Genomic DNA, 21,862 nt, shown 5'->3' on the forward strand with positions numbered 1-21,862 from the left:
CACCTCCCATTATGTTAAGCTAAGTTGATTGGCATCCCTCAGGAACACCTACTCTTGGAAGGGCATATAAATTGTAAGCCCACTGCCATTAGGGGTCTTTGGTCTAAGAGAGACAGCCATATGACTCATTTTATTAATAACTTGCTGGCCTTATTACTAAAATGACTTAATTACCCAGAAAGTATATCTCATGAACCTCTTTATTCACCACAGGGAGCTGATATAACAAAGTATTCCAGCTTCCTTCATCTCTATCACTAGAGAAGAAATTTCTCCCCCATTCCCTTTTCCATCCTCCTGGGACACAATACTGTTTGGTCTAAACTATATGTAATAGTTTGGGTAACTCAGGATTTCCATTTGATCTTACTCCACTAACATGCATAGAGTTTACTGAAATACATAATGACTCCCAAGAAAACCTTTCCCTCTGTGGTCAGGGTTTTGTGATCCAGATGGGCTTCAAAGGATGCCTTAGCCATTGGTTAGGTTGAAGGGTCCCTTACTAACCTCATGGTGAATTTTTCTGTACATTTTTATCAGCCATTCCATAGGCCATTCATCAATCAGTTTCTTATCAATCCCATGTATCAAGAACCATACCCGAAGTCCCCTCTTGAAGACAGTGTCATTGGTCTCTGAACACCTATCAAAAAGGTAGGTTCCACCAGGTTCATTGTCAGGCTGTCCCCCACATGTAGCATGATGGTGCTATTGTATAGATCAAAGAGTGACACAATAGACATCTTTAGTCTCTTCTCCTCCCCCAACCCTTCTTCAAGGGAGTCTTCAACATAGTCTTTAATTCCTCCCAGGAAGGAAAGCAGAAGGTGGAGAGCAGAATCTTAGCCATTCCACTCTCCTCAAAGAGGTGGGGTACCTGGCTAGAATTGTATCTATTTCCTCTCTTACATATTGCTAGTCTAGGGGGATGTAGTTTTTTGGATTTAATCTAAATTTCCAATCATTATTCATTAGTGGGGAAAGGAGAACCCAAGCTTTATTTTCAAAACTTGGCTCCCTTCCAACAAATGGCAGTTCCAAAATGAACACACACAGCCAGAAACAAAGAAACTCCTTTATTTAAGTCAACACCAAAACAGAAATCAGGGAAAGTCTACAAAGGAGAATATATACCAGACAATACAGAGTGAAGGAATTCTCCCTTTCAGATCAAGGTAACTCATCTCAACCAAGAGAAAAAAATCCCAAATCTCACCCAAGGGGAAGTTCCCTGAAGTCTCTAGTGTAGCATGCCAAGGATAGGGACATGATGAAGACTACCAGTTCTCCTCATGTCATCCTCTTCCCAGGGTCTTATTCTTGCTTCAGCAGCCTGAAGTAGAGTTGATATCATCTATCTTCTCTCTAGACACCCAAAACCAGAAGCATCTGAAGCAACTTCAGAGCCTAAAGAGACTGAAGAAATCTGAAGAGACAAGAAATCTGAAGAGACTAGCTAAGACTGAAAAGTTCACCTCTCTCCCACTCAAGCCAACTCTACCCTACCCCTCATATAGGTACAGGGCTATGATCTCCACCAATGAGGGGAGTATCCATACCAATGGACTTTGGGCTTCAGATTATACTCAGGACAGCTAGTTGCACTGACAATATTTGCCCAAGGCCCAATACCAACTTCCTGTTCAAATTTTACCCATTGATCAGCCAACACATGTATGGTTGTGTGGTGGAATAGATTCGTACCTAAAGTCCAAAGCCATTCTGGTAGGGCTCCTCCAAGAAAGGGAAGTCTAATTGTCTATGATACATGCTGAGTATAGGATGTGTATGACAGTGAAGGAGGAGGATGGCCAATGGGACACATAGATCCTATTAAGCCCATTTTCTTTAAGAACTTCCTCCCTTTTCCTTGAAGATTGCCAGCTGGGAGTCAGCCGTTAAGGGAATTCATCACTCTGGGGTATGGTACCAATAATACTCTATCTCAGCCACCTATAAAGGAACAAAAGGGGGTCCCTGTCCACACCACCTAATTGATTTAGCTGTCTGCCACAATAATCCTCAGTTAGCTTTCCCCAGCCCATAGAACTCAGCTGTAGAGAACATCTCAGCATTGTCTCCATCAGGCCACAAACCCTCTATTAGAACATCTCATACCACTTGTCTACTTCCTTAGTGGTATAGGCCCACCAATCCTCTGCTCCCTCAAGGTAACAAATCATCCTCCTCCCAGGAGAGGCACCTAGGCAGCACAGTGGGTAGAACGTTGAGCTGAAATCAAGAAGGCTTGAATTCAAACCTGGCCTCAGACACTAGTTGTGGGACCCTGGCTAAGCCTCTTAATCTCTCTCTGCCTTGGTTTCCTCAACTGTCAAGTGAAGGTAACAACTGCATTTACCTCCCAGGGCTGTTATGAAGATCAAATGAGATAACATTTAAGTGCTTAATGAATGTTTGTTCCCTTCCCCTCCCTCTTTGTTTCCCAAGCATCCCACCTTTGACACCTACTGGCTGTATGGCCCTAGGTAACTCATATGTCTTCTCAGTGTCCCAGGGAAATTATCTAAGGCTCTAAGTTGTAGAGAAGGTTCCCATCTACGTTGGCAGAAGGAATTTCCTCTTTGTGAACTCCCTATACTGATAAAATCACAGGTGCAGTCCCATCCTATCACTTCACCCGGTGATTGAAAGAGGAAGGGAGCACAGGAACTGTTCAGTAGATGCTCATCTCTCTCTAGCACCTTAAACACAGGCTTCCCCTGAGACATCTCTGGTCTAATCTCCTCATCCCCCATATGCCTCAGCCAGGTATCAGGAAACAGGAGCCAAAATGGATCTGGGGAAACAAACAAACAAATAAAAAAATCCCTTCAGCAGGTAACTATAGTGAGTGGTAGAAAGGGTTTGTTTTTCCTTCTAGTCTTGCTGTTCAAGGAGACAGATGATAATTAAAGTGTCAGATCCCTTCATGCTTCCCTGATCAAGATAACTACTTTAACATTGGCATTAGAAAGAAACAGGAGGAAAGTGTCTGGAGTCAAGGAAGATAAGGTGAGGGTTCTGAGAAACAGAGAGAAGCTGGATGTGCCAACATTAGAATCAGCTCAAGCCAAAAATGACTTGGGTGGAATCATCAGGCCTGATACTGACAGCTTTACCCATGGAGTTCTCAGAAGGTCACAAACACACTCTGGCCTTACCCTCCTAAATTGGGTGTTGATCCCTATTGATTGATCTAGAGCCAATTTCTAGCGGATCAATAAAACTACTTCTTAACTTTAGCCAATTCTTCCAATTCAGTTAGTCCAATGCTCTTGTAACAGAAGTAGCAGTTATCAAAGAAGGCAGCTGCTTCCTTTGTCCCTTCTTTACCTTTCAGAAAGGAATTTAAGGTCTTGGGAGGGAAAGAAATAGAAAATGGAAACTGGGTCTTAAATGTAAAAATGCATCAGAGGGGCGGCTAGGGAGCGCAGTGGATAGAGCACTGGCTCTAGATTCAGGAGGACCTGAGTTCAAATTCAGCCTCAGATACATAACACTTATTAGCTATGTGACCCTGGGCAAGTCACTTAACCCCATTGCCTAGCCCCCCAAAAAAAACCCCATAAATTTGGGCAGCTAGGTGGAGCAGTGGATAGAGCACTGGACCTGGAGTCAGGGGGACCTGAGTTCAAATCCAGAAGACACATAACACTCACTAGCTGTGTGACTCTGGACAAGTCACTTTAACCCCAATCTCCACCCCCCGCAAAAAAATACATCAGGGCTTCCCCTAACAATGTTAACTTTAAAAAATTCTGAGTGCTATATTTGGAATCAGGAGACTAGGATTCAAAGCCTGACTCTAGCACTTAATTTTGTGACCTTGAGCGTGTTGTTCAATCTCAATAAATTCCTTTGCAAAATGTGACTAATAATATTTGGCACTACCTCAGAGAATCACTATGAGGAAAGTACTTTGCAAATCTTAAAAGTGAATTGTTATTATCACCCCTATCCCTGCAGATGCTAGGTGAACCTTTTCGTTCCCACAGACCCTATAATTTTTCTTTCTACTGCTCTTATCCACTTCCTATTTTGAACCACTCAAGATGTCCAGATTTTTCTTAATCACCATTCCTTTGTCGTATTCCTATTTTGGGGTTTTTTTGGGGGAAAACTCTTTTATTGTGAACATTAACAGTACTTTTTATTGTAGCAGGAAACTGGCAAAAAAAAAAAAGGTACCCATTCATTGCTGAATGACCAAAGAAATTGTGGTGCATGGTTCTTTTAGGTAAAGGCTCCCCATGTTGTGAATGGGAAGAAAGAAACTGCATTAGGGAAACACCGGAATGGAACTTAATTGTAATATAAGTAATATTGTAATAATAATTTTGTTGCAATATAAGAAAATAGGAATATGACAGATTCAGAGAAATGTCTATAAGTGCCAGGTACTGTACTAAGCACTTTACAAATATTACCTTACTTAATCCTCACAACAACCCTGGAAGGTAAATGCTATCATAATCTTCACTTGACAGTTGAGGAAACTGAGGCAGTCATCAACAAAGAGACATTTCAAGATACAAAGAACAAGGGAAGGAATATTTAAAAATGAATTTGTTGCATATAGTTATATATAATGTGCATATATAAACATTACATTTGTTACAAATATGTATAATTGAGTGAAATAAATCAACACGTTGGCCACTTCTGAAAATACATACCTGATTCTATCCCTGTAGTCCAGCATCTCTCTGACAAGGAGTGGGAAGCATTTTTTCAGGACTACTCCTTTGAAGTCATGATTGATTGATGCTTTGGTCAAAGTTCTGAGGTCTCTCAACTTAATTTCTCCTCACAACATTCTATACATATCCAAATGTAACACCCCTTTACCCAAGGAGTTGAAATGACCTTGAGATGGATGCCTGTAGCAGAGGCCAGAAACATTCAAAGTTTTCTGATTCCGGGACTGAATGTGCTATGACTGTATCTGAAAGGATAATCTTTCTCTTCCTAAAGTCTAAAGCAGGAATGGCCACATTTGGCCCTCTAAGTCCTCAAGTGCAGCCCTTTGACTGAATCTGAACTTCACAGAACAAGTGAATACCTTCAATAAAAGGATTTGTCCTGTAAAACTTGGACTCAGTCAAAAGGACCTCTTAAAAGGCCACATGTGGCCTCAAGGGCACAGGTTCCCCACCCCTTATGGTGGTCCATAAGCTTCTAAGAAGTCCATAGATAGATTTAGGGGGTGCAGTTGCAAGGGTCTATAAACTTGGGAGGAGAAAAAAAATTTGCATCTCTATTTTCAGTAGTCTCTAATTGAAATTTAGCATTTCCTTCAATTGTTTAAAAATACTATTCAGGGAAAGGATCCATAGATTTCACCAGACTGCCAAAGCAGTATATGATACCAAAAAAAAAAAGATTAAGAATGCCTGGTATAAAAGGAATAGTAGAAGTGAAATCTCACCAAAGCAAGCCCACAAGAGAGGACATTAGCTCTTCCGTGGAAGGACCTAGAGAGACTAAAGGGTGAGAGGAAAAGGGGAACTCCAGAGGGGAACTGGATCCAGCTCTTCACTGATGTTGCTGCCACTGCCACTAACTGGGAGTGAGATGCTGGGGGGAGGGGAACTCTGTAGAAGCCATACTAAATAGATACCACCTGGCTTTATCAATCCCTATTGCCAAGAACAAAGCTGGTTACATCCCACTTGCCATCCTTTATATCACCCTCTCTCTCACACTGATCCTGTATCCCCAATCTTCAAGATTGCTGTCTCTCTCTCTGCATTAGGTTTTCAAAAGAAAATGGTTTCCTTATTATAGCATTCATTTTTTGCCTGTGTCCCTGGGGACCTAATGTAAAGGGGATGGAGACTATGGTCAGTCATATCCACAAAGAAAGAAATTCTCTTTCTGGGATTCCCAGTTTGAGGCTAGAGCTGAACAAAAGAGATTTTATTAATATATTATTCTAACTTCCCCAAAGCAGAAAGGATCAAGTGAATCCAGACTGTCCTACACATAAGATGAGCCAGTTATTTTCCAGTAGAAAGAGGTATGATAAGGTATTATAAGCTATAAGCCATATCTGAGTTGGTGGCCTCAGGCACCTTCCCTTCCAATTGTCTCTCCTTAGGCACATTTTTTTGAAGAGTCCCATTCTGCTCAAGGAGCAAAGTAAGAGCTTTGAAAGTCATATCAACTGGGAAACCTGAAGAGAAGAGCTGGGAAATAGTGATGTCACCCAACCAAGGGTGAGGGTTAGAGAGAAGGAGTTGCTAGTTCTCCTCAGCAGAATACTGTCCTAATCTCAAACACAGATAGACATTTTTCTGAATTTCTCATATTCTTTTATACAATAAAATTCTATTCCAGTATTTCCCTGATGCAGCTGCTCTCTTTCCACCCACAACATGGGGAGGCTTTACCTAAAAGAACCACACACCGCAATTTGTTTGGTCACTCATCGATTAAGGGGCAACATTTTAGTGCCAGTTCTTTGCTACAGTAAAAAGTACTACTATTAACACCCTTATGTATGTGGGTCTTTTTCCTCTGTCCTTGGCTTTCTTAGGGTACATGCCTAGTAGTAGTATCACTGAGTCAAAGGGAATAATAGTTCCAAATTGTTTTCCAAAATGATTGAATCAATTTGAAGCTACACCAGCAGTGTATTAGTGTGCTCATCCTCCTACTGTCCCTCCAACAATTGCTATTTTCTTCTTTTGTCAGCTTTGACAATCTGACAAATGTGATTTGTGTCATGTATCTGTTTTTCTAGGCAGGATTTACTCAAAGCTTTTATTATACATACTGATCAGTTTGGGAGACAGCTTTTAGAAAGTTAATTCAAAATTCTATAGTACCATAAATACTACCATAAAAGAAACAGCACATGTGGGTGCAGTCAACATTGGGATCCTTGTTGGGGCCCAGATTTTCCTGAGCACCAAATTTAGAACATCTTGTATTTATGGAAGCAAGGATTTTTTTTAAAGTAGGAGTTGCAAAGGCTTACCCACAGATCATTTAGGTCAAGATGGCTTCTATACTTAGGTAACACCTTACTAGACACAGGAAGGCAGAACATCTAATGGAGGGATATTTCAAGATACAAATTCTTCAGCTAAGCTATGTTCTACAAGAATATCACCTCAGATTTGTTTTAATTTGCATTTCTCTTTAGTAATTTGGAAAGGTTTTTTTTAATATGGTTATTGACAGCTTGACCCACCATTTATCTCCCCAGTGTCCTTTGGGTGACCCCAGGATCTCTTTGGAGGTTAGGCCTGGCTACGATAAAAGGAAGAAAATACAGATGGCACCTAGAAAGGTACAGTAAATATAAAAGAATAAACCACCAGTTCAGCCTGTACCCAGACTCTGCTCTGATAGATATGCCAGATAAACCAGAAACTGAATCAAACTGCCAAGTTAATGATTATTGTCCTACTGTTCCTTGTGTTTAGGTAATCACAACCTTTATTTAAAACATGAACAAACCAAAGATGAGAAGATGACTGTGATTAGGAGCAGCCCTGATGAATTCCCTGATGTATCTTCTTTCTTCCCACCCACAATTTGGAGAGGCTTTACCAAAAAGAAGACAAAGCTGTTAGACAAATCCCTGGAGGCATTCCCTTTTTAAAAATGTTTTTTAAATTTTTTCCAATTACATGTAAAAAACAATTTCTAACATTCATTTTTTTAAATTTTGAGTTCCAGATTTTCTCCTTCCTTTCCCATTGAAAAGATAAGCAATTTGATATAGGTTATACATGTATAGTCATAATATATTTCCATATTAGTCCTGTTGTGAAAAAAATCACAGACAAAAAAAAACCCAAGAGAAATAAAGGAAGAAGAAAAGAGTATGCTTCAATCTGTATTCAGACTCCACCAGCTCTTTGTCTGGAGGTGGAGAGCATTTTTCATCATAAGTCCTTCAGAATCATCTTGAATTATTGTATTGCTGAGAATAGTGAAGTCATTCACACTTGATCATAGTACAATATTGCTGTTACAGGGTATACATTTTTCCTGGTTCTGCTTTCTTCACTTAACATCAGTTCATGTAAATCTTTCCAGGTTTTTCTGAGAGCATGCTGCTCACCATTTCTTATAGCACAGTAATATTCCATCACAATCATATACTACAACTTGTTCAGCTATTCCCCAATCGATGAGCATCTTCTCAATTTTCAATTCTTTGCCTCCATAAAAAGAGCTGCTATAAATATTTTTGTACATATAGGCCCTTTTCCTTTCCTTTTTCTCTTAAAAATCTCTTTGGGATACAGACCCAGTAGTGGTATTGCTAGGTCAAAGGATATGCACTGTTTTATAGTCCTTCAGGCATAGTAGCTGGAGACATTCTGATGAGGCACTTCTCCCAACCAGTGTAGGCTAGGATAGACCAAGGACAAAGTTGCTCTTTGGGCCTGATTGACTCATGCTTCCAAGTTTCTGATTATCTAAGGGCACAAAAAGTCTCAGCCACATGGAGTCTAGGCCTCTCAGACTTCATAGGTCTGACCCATCAAGTCTTATGGTGACCATGTGAGTCACCATACCTCGATGACCTTCTGATCAAAAGTGTTTCCACAAGAAGGCAAGGGAAGCAGTATCTACCAATGCTTAAGCTAAGTGCCACTGTATCTTTGTTGCATATCTATGCTGTGTTAGTGCAAAGTAAACCTCCTTTTGTTAAATGTTCAAGGACTCACAAGCATTTCATTTCATCCCTAAATCAACTCTGAAGTTAAGAGACTATTGGCTGTATTTGCTTCAACTTGACCTATTCGAATGAACTATCAATACCAAAAATGGGGAGCAGAAAAAAAAAAGCCAAGGAGATTCCCTTTGGCCAGGAAGGTCTCATGATTCAGTCGAAAGTGCACTGGATTTGGAATCACTTACCTCTAACCTCCCTGGGCCTCAGTTTCCTCAGCTATAAAGGGCTCAGGCTGACCATGCTTCATTCTTCTCTGACTCTTCTGATTCTTTGCATTTCACCACCACACCCTATTATTACTACCCCTTTCTCCTTTTATGTGTTATCTTTCCCATCAGAATATAAGCTCCTTGAGGGCAAGGTCTCTCTTTTTTTCTTTTGTATTTGTATCCTCAGAACATAGTACAGTGCCTAACACATAGTAAGCACCTAACAAATGCTTGTTGGCTGACTGAAGGAACTATCTGTTCATATCCTTCGACTGCTTATTTACGGGAGAATGTCTCTTAGTCTTATATATTTGTGTAAGTTTTTTCATGTATTATGGATATTATACCTTTATCTGAGAAGTTTGTTGAGAAGATATTTCCCAATTACTTATTTCCCTTCTGATTCTAACTGTATTTATTTTGCTCAAACTAAAGCTTTTCAATTTTATATGCTCAAAATTGCCGATTTCACCTTTTATGAATTATGTCAGTCAGTGCTAAGAGTCACAAAGAAAGACAAAAACTTCCTACAAGGGGACTGTGCAGCAGGAATTCATCTTTATGGAGTCAGGAATGGTTAATTCTCTATCTCTAATCCTAAACATGGGACAAATAACATCCTTTTACTTGAGAGTCTAATAAATTTGGCTGATTCTGTTTAAAAAAAAAAAGTCTGGGCAGCTAGGTGGTGCAGTGGATAGAGCACCAGCCCTGAAGTCAGGAGGACCTGAGTTCAAATCGGGCCTCAGACCAAACATTTGACACTTACTACCTGTGTGACCCTGGGCAAGTCACTTAACCCCAATTGCCTAAAAATAAATAAAAATAAAAAAAGAAGTCCTCAAAGTCAGCAGCAGAGATTGTCTCAGCATCAGCTCTATTATGCACAGGAGCCATTGCTCGGGTCATTCATCAGGTTTCTGTTTGAATTCCTCCTTCAACCATCTCCAGCTCCTAGGTGGAGAAGATTTTCCTCTTCTACCACGACAGAATCATCTTCCTCCAGAGGGTAGTTTCTTACACATTCTCTCTCATCTCTCGATCTCATGGCTCCAATCTCAGCAGGAACCAAAACCAGGTGGAAACCATAGGCAGGAATGATTGTGGTTCCAGTACCAGAAAGTAGGGGAAGGGAAAAGAGGGAAGTAAAGCGGAGCACACATGCAGAAATAGAGCATTTGGTGAAAAGACAATTAAGGGGTAAGGTGAAGTACGGCTGGAATCCACCTAGATGTAATTAGCAATGTTCATGAAAAAAGAGCTGGGGGTGGGGCGGGGCAAGAGCAGCCAAGAAGCACTGAAAGGGAAATGTGACAACCTGGATCTGGAAGCACCATAAAGCTATGGCTGGATCACAATCACCATGCAGGGGACGGGGTGTGGTGGGGGGTGGGGGAGCAGTTGTTACTCTTCCATGCCTACATGCCTGAGCCATAACTGTGAATGACGCAGGATGATACAGACACCAGCCCAGTTGGAGAACAGTGTGATACCGATACAGACTAGGTGAATTCTCATCCCTGCCTCACCCTACTCCAGTCTCTTGCCTCTTTCTCCCAGAAGAGAAATGTGCTGATTTGCCAAACCTTGTTTGTTAAGAGTCTGTCTGATCTCTGTTTCGGCCACCTGCTTTTAAAGAAACCAGTTTCTCCAAAGTTATCCCTCAATGAAAGGATTTGTTCTGTGAAGTTTGGAGTTCAAATGGCCCTGCTTGAGGACCTAGAGGGCCACATGTGCCCTCGAGGCCGCAGGTTCCCCACCCCTGCTCCAAACTAATATGCTCTTGTGTTGTATTGTTGATTTGTGTGTGAGAGTGTGCGCCCCTTGGGGTGTAATGCAGCTGAGAGGAAGGCTCTCGGGACAAGTTACTAGAGGAAGAGACTGAGAGATTATGATTAAGGCTGAGAGCTTTTCTCTAGAAATATTTTGTTGCTGCTGTTGTTCTTCAGTTGTTCAGTCACATCTGACCCTTCGTGGCCCCAGGGACCATAGCACACCAGGTCCTTCTAAACCTCCACCATCTCTCAAAGACTGTCCGAGTTCATGTTTGTTGTTTCTATGACAATATCTATCCATCTCATTCTCCGTCATCTCCTTCTCCTTTTGTCTTCAATCTTTCCCAACATTAGGGTCTTTTCCACTGAGTCTCTCTTTGGGCTCTTAACCAGATTGAAAAGAGATATTGTTGATCCATATTTTATAACTTCCCAACAGTAGAGAGAAAGACCTGCTGAAGTCACGCCGTGAACTTAGGCACAGCCTGAGTCAAGTCAATCTGGGTTGGGGGAAGGGAGAAAGGGAGCTCTAAGATGCTGTATGCAAGGAAGAAGGAGAAGTCTAAGTCTACCATTTATTTTGAGGAGCCTGGAAGTGAGCTCCACTACAATGAGGGACACACAGGGGGCAGGGCAAATACACAAGCATATTCACAGACATGAGTACACTGTGGCTGTCTCAATGTGGAGTACTTGGGCTCAGGTTACATGTATAAGGCTTCTGAATCCAAGGACAAGCGAAGTGCCTCCCTCAACCACAAACTAACCAGGTCCCATTTCATCACATAGGATCACAGATTTAAGGACCCTAGAGGCAGTATAACCTTATGGATAGAGGGACTGGTCTTGAAATCAGCAGAGGTAGTGACGTTTGGGTGCAAGCCTACTTCTGTCATCTACTGGCTTTGTGACCATGGATGAATCACTTAACCTCTCTCTGTCATAAGAAATTCTCCAAGACTAGAAGAGAGGTTTTCAACCTGGGGTACCCGCACTCCTAAGGGGTCCATGTTTGGATTTCATTGGGTCCATAAATTTTGACAGGAAAAAATGACATTTCTATTTTTAATAACCTCTAACTGAAATATGATATTTCCTTCTATTTTGAAGGTATGCCACAAACAGTATTTTGAGAAGGGATAATCATAGGCTTCACCTGACTGCAATAGGGTCTGTGACACAAAGAGGTTAAGAACCCTTGGACCAGGAGTTATACAAGAGTTGATATCCTATAATTGATTCCTAAAATGGGAACTCCCTATAAAGATTAAATGACTCGTTCAGACTTTTTTAAAAAATCAAACAGACTTGAGGAAGTTACAAAGTGGCAGTCTAAAGGATGGATATGTGTGTATGTGTGTATGTATATACATATATATGTATGTGTGTATAATGCATATGTGTATACCTATACATATACATATGGATAGATAAATATAAATGCACATAGATATAGATACATACATACAAAGGCAATATCCCTGCTTTACCTTGGTGATGATAAAATAATTTGTAAACAATTTAAGCATGTAAATGAGTCTCAGATATCTTAACAGACCTAGAGTCACCTCCTTCTCTCACTAGCTTTCTCCTTAGTCACTATCCATCTGCAAGACCCATAGCTCTTGGGGGAAATGGTTCAATCTCCCTTTGTCCTTGAGTCTTCCATGGCCTAGTAACTGAATTTCTAAAGGTACTCCAAAGCCTGAAGTCCCTCAGGATGGCTCATTATGCCTGCAGCTGAACACCCAAGGTGGTACAGCTGACAAACTGTTTTTTCTCACCTAGCACAGCCCTGTCCACCTGTGCCACTGCTAAGGAAAGAATTATTTGGGCCCTAGTGTTGTCTTTATGGCTTATGGGTGACATTGCACAGACTTCCCAATTTTTCTCCCAGTTCCTTTGTTTCTGATCTACAAAAGCCTGCTTAGTTTCATTTGGGCCTTGTCATGTTAACAAAAACAAATGGGATAATATTCATTCAAAAAGCCTGGCAGGTCTTGATATTTTAATAAGCTTGTGATTCTACTGGGGCCTCAGAGGCTCTTAAAAGTTTAAAGTTAATAAGGAGAGTAAAAGAAAAAAAATATGAATTGTTTTTAATTATTATTATACAGGATTAACTACGCCAGTTGTGTATAATTAGACAGTAGCTACCTTGTAAAGGGGAGACAGTGAAGAGCCCCAGAGGCCTTCCGCCAGAAGGCTGAGGTGTTTACAAGGCACAGGAGACATTTTCACCAAACACATGATCCCCAACTGTGGTAACTATTGCTTTTATAATGGATGTGTTCATTACAACCTGAGAATAATATGTTTATCCATCATCTTCCTAGCAGAAATCATTTTGAAGTGGGGGAAGGGAGAGGAGCATAGCATTCATAATACAATTTTGTTGGGGAATTGTTATAAAAGCCCATTCAAATGCAAATTTTTTGTCTTTGTTGTAGTTACCATTGCCTAGATGAATTTTAAAAAGAATTTTAGAGATTGGTTGCCAGTGATTAGGGCATCTTCTGAGAAAGTTGAGTTCTTAATATTAGGAGCATACGTGCTCTCAGCATTTCTACTTGAACTGGAAAAAAACTCTAAGCTGGACGTTCTTATTCTGACTTTAACATGAACTCGATCATATAGCCTTAAGCAAATGATTTAATAATTCTCTGCCTCTGCTTCTACACCTGTAGAATGGGGATGATTATTCCTATCCTAACTACAGACTCTAACAATCATATAAGAACAGATTGGAAAATACTTTGAAAGAAAAAGATGATATTTTATGAATGTAAGTTATTTTAATAAAAGTTATCAAAGATTATAAAGAACTAGCTTGCATTAACATATTTTATTATTAATTTCTATTCATAACATATATTGAGAAACAGAGTGGTATAGTACATAAATGTTTAACTTCAGAGACAGGAAGACAGAATCATAATTTTAAGATTTGAGATGGACATCAGTAGGCACAGGGCAGCTAAGTGGTGCAGTAGAGAGAGTTCTGGGCTTGGGGTCAGGAAGAACTAAATTAAAATCTAGCCTCAGACCTTTAGGCAAGTCGCTTAACACTATTTGCCTCAGTTTCCTCATCTGTAAAATGAGCTGGAGAAGGAAAAGGCAAACCACTTCAGTATCTCTGCCAAGAAAACCCCAAAACAGGTCATGCAGAGTGAGACATAACTGAAAACAACTAAACAACAACAAATTAGTAACCATCCAGACCAACCCATACCTCAAAGGAATCCCTACCATAATATACCCAACAAACAGTCATCCATTTTCTACCTTAAGACCACCAAGGAGGGGGAACCCACCACCTCCCAAATAAACCATTCTACTTTTAGGCAGCTCTAATTATTAACAAGCTTTTCCTCCGATATCAAATCTAAAATTTTCTCTCTAACTTCTGCCTATTGCTCTGGTCCTATCTTTTATACACAAAGAAAAAATCTAATTCCTCCCTAACATAAAGCCTTCAGATAATTGACACCAACAGCTATCATCTCACCAGCATCTTTTCTTTTCCAGGCTAAACATGTGCCTTTCATTTCATATCACATAAAATAAAGGCCTTCAGCAATTTGATTGTACTTTGGACACTGTCTAGCTTAAGAAGTGTGGTATGTGATTGTGATGGAATGCTACTGTGCTATAAGAAATGATGAGTTCAATGATCTTAGAAAAACATGGATAGACTTGCATGAAATAATGAAGCAAAATGAGCAGAACCAAGAGAACATTGTATACAGTAACAGCAATATTGTTTTAAGAACAACTTTGAGTGAATGTCATTTTGACCATCATAAATATCCAAATTAACTATAAAGGGCATATAAAGAAATATGCTATCTGCATCCAAAGAAAGAACTGATAAGTAGAATATATTTAAATAAAATATATGTATAGAATAGATAAACAATATAGACCAAACAAATTAGATAAATAGAACATATGTATAGAATAATTTGTCATATATATTTATTTCTTATATATATGAAAAATTATTCTATTATAAGGGATTATAAAGGGAAGAAAAAAGAAAAAATTTACATGGTAACTTTATTATATATTTAAAAAGAACAGCAAGTTGTATATAATAGCTTTGTAGTTTCATATGCAATCATCTTTTATATTATGTTATGTTGTGGAAATACTTGTTTTATTCCATAAATTAAAAATAAAATAAATAAATTGGGGGGGGAAGTGTCCTTGTTGTATGGCACCAGAATTAAACACAAAACTCCAGATAAATTCTCACTAGGGCAGAGTACAAAGGAATTGCAGCCTCCTTATTCTTGTAAGTTAAACCCAACAATGCAACGTTAGCTTTCTGGGTCTGCCTGGCCCTGAGCTAGAGAAGTCAAACACAAACACTACATCTGTTTCCATTTCCGTTTTCAGTATTACCAATACAGCTTAGATGAAGATATGATTGATCATAGCTGTCCTGGTTTGAGTGCTTCATTTTTGGTGAATGAAGAGTTGTAAAAAAGAGAGGAAAAAGAGGCTGGTGTATTATGGAGGGGAAGAAAAGTAAAGGCAAAGCAGGAACTCCTCCTGAACTTTTACCAGAGTAAACTGGTTGTGGTCTCAGGAGCAAAATGAGACTCTTGTTGATAATGATTTTTAATAATTCATATAAATGAAATATAAATATAAATGTCCCAAAACCAGATCTGAGGGGTTTCCCCCCACAGGGGGCATAATCTACTGTTTTGTCTTTCCCCATTGTGACCTCTCAGGCATGCTCAGAAACAGTCTGCTGTGGTGATGGAGCCTACCTGTTAGCTAGAAAGTAGCTCATGGCAGGTGGGAAAGAGAGGGAATCTCTGCAAAACTCTAATGTTACCCACATTCCCAAGGAAAAGGAGTAAGTTACTGTTCCTCTTCTCCTTATACAGACAATCTCACAGAAGTACCTGGCTACACTTTCTTTAAGTACTAGTGAGAGGTTCTGTTTGGACAGAACAGATACATCTTCATGCCTGTGCTACTGTTAGGATCACCTATTAAACCTCACAATTCAGAGTTGCCTGTTTTCCCATTTTAGTAAATTACCAGGCATGATAATTGCAGAATAATTTTTTTACACATAAGTGAAAAGTCATCTGCCTCCACCCTGAGCAGTCATTCAGCAGGTTTAGGAATATTTCAGACTAAGAAGCATTCAGTGTAACTTAACGAGAGACTTCATCTCCCTGAGCTGGGAATTTTAAAATGCAAACTAATCCCCTAGGACAAAATAAGCTAAAACACAAATACTTAAAGGTAGGTAGCTTCATGAAAATTCTCTAGTGCCTTTTAGGTGAGCCTGACAAGCGAACCTGAATGACAATTAATGATAATAAAGGAATTTTCAACAGGTTCACTTAGCAAAGCTGTCTTGACTCTGGATTTTCAATCACACACATTCTATGGCAAAGGGCAAAACCCTTTGACCACCTTAATCTATGATTTGGCATCATGGTGACATGGTACTATCATAGCAATGCTTTAAGCTAGAGATTTGTGGGGCTTGGGACCAGAAATATTTATTTCTGTTAGAGGTTGGAAAATAAAATAAAATAAAGCAGCCACCATCATTTTAGGACTGGAAGGGATAAAAATAAATAGAGATTTTAAAAATCTTTAAAATCTTTAAAATTTTTAAGTTTCTAAAAATTAATTTCTTTAAAAATAGTAAATAAAACTTTAAAAATTTATTTCTAATATTCTACTACTATTGTGTTACATATTAAATATAAACAATATTAGCCCAGTAGTTAAGGAATTAATAATAAGCAAAACTGAAAATAAGTATTAGAGAAAAAAAATCTGAGAGTACCTTACAGGATTCTAAGAGCAAATGAGAGCAGTCTTTAAAATCCAAACTAGATTAAAGCCTAGGATATGTGATATTTTCTATTGTAAGAACAATTCTAAGACTATCTCTGAGGTTCAGACAAAATCATCAAACAGGGCATTCCTCACTATAATTTTTTTACCTCTCTAAAAAATCCTTCTCAAACTCTCCCCAAACCTCTATGGTGTTCACGACATGAAACAGCTTAGTACCTTCACAGCCATCGCTAACTTGCTTTCCACTTGCTCTTCCAAATCAATAATAAACACATTAAATAGCATTGGTCCCCAACAGACCCAGAGGCCCTACTCTATTAATCTTCTTCACTCTGGCTGGCCAACTGACAGACTGTTTCCTGCTGCCTCCTAAGTTTTGCAAAACTACAACACTTTGTCTGCTAGCTCCCTGTAAGACATAACAGGAAATGTCCTGACTCCTGGTTGCATTTTTCTCCTATTAGTGAACCACAACTGTCAGGTTGTGGATTTGGATCTCAGGGAGCAGGGAAGCCCGGGTACAACGTGTCTATGGATAAAGGTGATGTAATTTTAATGAGAGGAGGAAAAGGTTGATTGAGGAGAGAAAAAGAATGGTTGAAATAATATTTTTCTTACAAAAAAAACTAAATTAAATTACTATTTTTAAATCCCATTGAGAAATTTCTGCTTTCTTTTCCCATCCTTTGATGAAGGCTAATTTGCCTCAGCACATTTATACATAGTGAGCTTTTTCCAGTCTGGTTGTTTGTAGGCCAATCAGCTAACTGAGGAACCTTCCCATCTCCTGATTCTGCTTGCCAAGGCACACTTCTCCTTGCAATAGCCCTATAAACAGCTGTGAAGGGATTCACGTCACCTCCAACAAACTTCTTTAGCCATCAAGCAACTAGGTACTTCCTTTTCGCCATACTGCATCATATCACTGTGCTCACCTTTGCTTTCAAGTGATCAACTATAATACATCATGTGATTTAGAATTAGAAAGGACTTTGGAAATCATGTAGTCCAACTTCCTCATTTTATACATTAGGAAATTGAGCTACTAGAAGGTAGAATGACTTTCCTAAGGTCTCACAGGAAAGTAAATAATGTGACCATAAACTGGAACCCAGGGCCACTTATCCCAAATTTAGCATCTACAATTATACTAGAATAATTTAGTTGTAATTATCTGGATTGATCTTTGAAGCAAGTACCCCTACCAGGTTATCACTAGAATGACCAAGGAAAATGAGTGACTAAAGGATTAAGAGTTCAGACATAATGCAAAGAGAAATAAGAAATGTCATAGTGCATGGTCTAGATGTCAAAGGAATGTTTAATCTCTGATTTAAGCTGTGTTATCTGTTGGCTTTACTCTCTATGTCTGCATTCTTATCTCTGTCTACTCTCTAACTCTAATATGTATGTGTGACATATACACACAGAGTACCAAAAGTCTTAGTGTAATTTGAAGCAATTTAAGCTATTAAGCTTAAATCTGCACTAAGAACTTTTGTGACACCCTGTACATATACTACACACACACACACACACACACACACACACACACACACACGTATTACAGTAATATATAGTCAAACAGGAGATGGAAAGATTAAACATTGATATCTTATATCTTATGTGTCAGTTAACTTAAATGGATAGGAATGGCTGAATTTAATTCAGATGATTATTACATATACTACTATGGGCAAGAATCCCTTAGAAGAAATGGGGAAGCCCTCATAGACAATAAAAAGGTGACAAAACATGACAATACTAGGGTATAATCTCAAAAATGACAGAATGATACCTGTTCAAATCCAAGGCAAACTGTTCAACATCACAGTTAATACAAGTCTATGTTCCAACCACTGATGCTGAAGAGGCCAAAGTTGATCAATTGTATTAAGACCTACAATATCTTCTAGAAATAATGCCAAAAAAGATATCATATTCATATTAGAGAATTGGAATGCTAAAGTAGGAAATCAAAAGATAATTACAATAATAGGAAAGATTGGCCTTTGAGTATAAAATGAAGCAGGGCTAAGGCTAATAGAGTTTTGTCAAGATAACTCTGTGATCATAGCAAACACTCAACAACTCAAAAGGCAGTGCTATAGATGGACATCACCAGATGGTCAATATCAAGATCAGATTGAATATATATTTTGCAGGCAAAGTTAGAGAATCTCTGTACAGTCAGTTAAAACAAGATCTGGAGCTGACTGTGGCACAGATCATGAGCTTCTTTATTTTTTTTTTGGACTTCTTAGATGAGTTCTTTTTTTTAATATAAATTTATTTATTTAGTTTTCAATATTCACTTCCACAAGTTTTTGAGTTCCAAATTTCTCACCCCTCCCCCCACCCCAAGATGGCATGCATTCTGAATACCCCTTCCCCTGGTATGCCTTCTCTTCTATCTCTCCCCCTCCTTTCTCTTATCCCCTTCCCCTTCTATTTTCCTGTGGAGCAGGATAGACTTCTGTACCCCATTTCCTATATTTCTTATTTCCCAGTTGCATGTGAAAACATTTTTTTAAAACATGCGTTTTTAAAACTTTGAGTTCCAAATTTTCTCCCTTCCTCCCTCCCCACCCACCCTCATTGAAAAGGCAAGCAACTCAATATAGGTTATACATGTGTAGTTATGCAAAACACTTCCATAGTAGTTGTGTTGTGAAAAACTAACTCTATTTCCCTTAATCCTATCCTGCCCTCCCATTTATTCTATTCTTTCTTTTGACCCTGTCCCTCCTCAGAAGTATTTGCTTCTGATTACCCTCTTTCCCAATCTGCCCTCCTCTCTATCACCCCCCTGCTCTCTTGTCCCCTTCTCCCCCTATTTTCCTGTAGGGTAAGACAGATTTCCATACCCAATTGAATGTGTATGTTATTCTCTCTTAAGCCAAATCCTATGAGAATAAGATTCCCTCATTCCCTCTCACCTTCCCCTGTTTCCCCTCCACTGTAAGAGACTTTTCTGTTTTTTTTTGTGAGATAATTTACCCCATTCTACCTCTCCCTTTCTTCTCCGAGTATCATCCTCTCTCATCCCTTAATTTTATTCTCCAGATATGACCCCTTAATCTTCAACTCACCCTGTGCCCTCTATCTATCTATATATACATACATACAATTTTTTTCCTTCAACTACCCTAATACTGACAAAGTTCTCATGAGTTACAAATATCATCTTTCCATGCAGGAATGTAAACAGTTCAATCTTAATAAGTCTCTTATGATTTCTCTTTCCTGTTTACCTCTTCATGTTCCACTTGAGTCCTGTATTTGAAAGTCAAATTTTCTGTTTAGCTCTGGTCTTTTCATCAGGAATGCTTGAAAGTCCTCTATTTCACTGAATGACCATTTTTTCCCCTGAAGGATTATACTCAGTTTTGCTGGGTAGGTGATTCTTGGTTGTAATCCTATCTCCTTTGCCCTCCAGAATATTATATTCCATGCCCGGTCCTTTAATGTAGAAGCTGCTAAATCTTGTGTTATCCTGATTGTGTTTCCACAGTACTTGAATTGTTTCCTTCTGGCAGCTTGTAATATTTTCTCCTTGACCTGGGAACTCTGGAATTTGGCTACAATATTCCTAGGAGTTTTCCTTTGGGGATCTCTTTCAGGAGGAGATCTGTGGATTCTTTCAATTTCTATTTTGCCCTCTGGTTCTATATATCAGGGCAGTTTTCCTTGATAATTTCTTGAAAGATGATGTCTAGGCTCTTTTTTTGATCATGGCTTTCAGATAGTCCAATAATTTTTAAATTCTCTCTCCTGGATCTATTTTCCAGGTCAGTTGTTTTTCCAATGAGATATTTCACATTGTTTTCTAATTTTTCATTCTTTTGGATTTGTTTTACAGTGTCTTGATTTCTCATAAAGTCACTGTCTTCCAATTGCTCTATTCTAATTTTTAAGGAAGTATTTTCTTCAGTAATCTTTTGGACTTCCTTTTCCATTTGGCCAATTTTTCTTTTTAGGGCATTTTTCTCCTCATTGGCTTTTTGGACCTCTTTTGCCATTTGGGTTAGGCTTTTTTAAGGTGTTATTTTCTTCAGTATTTTTTTGGGTCTCCTTTAGCAAGCTGTTGACTTGTTTTTCATGATTTTCTTGCATCACTCTCATTTCTCTTCCCAGTTTTTCCTCTACTTCCCTTACTTGCTTCTCAAAATCCCTTTTGAGCTCTTCCAAGGCCTGGGACTGATTCATATTTTTCTTGGAGGCTTTGGATGTAGGAGCTTTGATTTTGTTGTCTTCTTCTGGTTGTATATTTTGATCTTCTTTTTCACCAAAGTAAGATAATATAGTCTGACTCTTTTTGCGCTGCTTGCTCATGATCCCAGCCAATTACTTGAGTTTTAAACTCCTTGTTAAGGTAAGAGTCTGCTTCCAATGTGGAGAGTGTACTGTCCCAAGCTTCAGGGGTTTCTACAGCTGTTTTCAGAGATACTTGTAGGGACCTGTAAATTTTCAGTTCTACCAAGGTGGTATGATAAGGGGCGAGGTGTTTACTCCTTTCCTGGCCTGTGACCCTAGGTATTCCTTTCTGTCCGTAACTGTGAGGAGGGGTTCCTCTCCACAGCCACTACAAGCTCCACCACGCCAGGTGCTCCTCCTCACCCCAGCACTGCCACCCAGAACTGTGACCCAGATCCACACACAGGCAAAGCAAGAGATTCCTGCCTCAGCACTGGCAAAGAGATGCCTGTAATCCCTCTCTGATCAGCCACTGGATTCCCCCTCAGTCTGTGGGCCGGAAGCTCGGGAAGCAGCTGCCCCCCCCCAGGGCCACACTCTTGGGGAATGGAGCTGAAACCCTGCCTTCCTCTCTGACCACCGACAGAAACGGACTTTTCCCACTGACCTTCTAAGTTGTCTTTGTCATTCGTGGATTAAGGAGTCTGGAAACCTCCACAGCTGCCCGTGATTCAGTCCTCTGAGGCCTGCTCCAGGTTTGCTGCGGCCTGCACACCCATGCTGCGCTGCGCTCCCATCCCGGCATGATACACCTTTCTGATCAATCATCCAGGTTGTCTTGGGCTGAAAATTTGTTTCACTCTCTTTTTGTGGGTTCTGCTGCTTCAGAATTTGTTTAGAGCCATTTTTATGAGTATTTGGAGGGATTTGGGGGAGGGCTCAAGCAAGTCACTGCTTTCACTCCGCCATCTTGGCTCCGCTCCCCAATCATGAGCTTCTTATTGCAAAATTTATACTTGAAGAAAGTAGAGAAAAACATCAGATCACATAGGTATGACCTAAATAACATCCATTATGAATATGAAGTGGAAGTGATGAATAGATTTAAGGAATTAGATATGGTAGATAGAGTTCCTAAAGAA

The sequence above is a fragment of the Phascolarctos cinereus genome, unplaced genomic scaffold (assembly GCF_003287225.1).
Source record: "Phascolarctos cinereus isolate Bilbo 61053 unplaced genomic scaffold, phaCin_HiC Scaffold_4;HRSCAF=312, whole genome shotgun sequence".
NCBI classification, from domain to species: domain Eukaryota; kingdom Metazoa; phylum Chordata; class Mammalia; order Diprotodontia; family Phascolarctidae; genus Phascolarctos; species Phascolarctos cinereus.